Here is a 920-nt window from a genome sequence, read left to right as displayed (position 1 = left end):
ACTGTTACTCTCCATCCCTCCTGTACTGTCACTTATTGAGCTATTCCTTTTATCTTTCCCTCCACACCCCATACTGGAATTTACCACTGATTACCTTGTACATTCACCACCACCTTGTACATCATTCTCTACATTAATTTCTATCTCCATCTCTAACCATCTGTCACTCTCTTCTCACTCTCCTATGAACTTATCCATCCACCCTTCCTGATCCTCTGTCCATATTCTCTCTTCTCAATTTCTTGTACCTTGTGCATATACTCTTACACCACATCACCAACATCTTCATCTTCATTTTCTTTCCAGCTACTGTTACCCACTCCTGTATAATACAAAATAGTTATGTATCTATTCTGCAGCAAGTCACCTCTGTCTGTCTCACTGTGATACTTTAGCAATACCTGGGATAAAACCACAGCCCCCACCTTCTCTACAGCAAATTCCCTCAGTTAAAGTAGCTTCTTTTTCTTTATCTTGCAAGTTACTTGGTGACTTTACTAGTGTCAATGTCATGTAACAAAAAGTATCCAATACATTCTGTAAAGTAGTTGGCTTTAAGAAGTGTATCACGGGTGAGTAAGCTTTGTATTAAGGCTGCGTAAGGCCGAGTAAGTGAAGTGAAATAACCCAGTCATTATCTACCCCAGTGAAGGCATGTGACTTAGTGGTTTGAGTATTTGACTCATGATCTTATGGTCATGATTTTGCTACATGGTTGTGTTTTGTGTCCTTGAGCAAGTCACTCTATTTCACATTTCTCCAGATCACTCAGCTGGCAAAAATGAGTAGTGCCTGTATTTCAAAGGGCCAAATCCTGTGTCACACTGAATCTCCTTGAGAACTACATTAAGAGTACACATTTCTGTGGAGTGCTCAGCCACTTCTATGTTAATTTCATGAGGAGGCTGTTCCGTTGATCA

This window comes from Octopus bimaculoides, chromosome 6, assembly GCF_001194135.2.
Source record: "Octopus bimaculoides isolate UCB-OBI-ISO-001 chromosome 6, ASM119413v2, whole genome shotgun sequence".
Taxonomy (NCBI): Eukaryota; Metazoa; Mollusca; class Cephalopoda; order Octopoda; family Octopodidae; genus Octopus; species Octopus bimaculoides.
The sequence above is the reverse complement of the archived record's forward strand: the minus strand, read 5'-3'. Positions refer to the sequence as shown.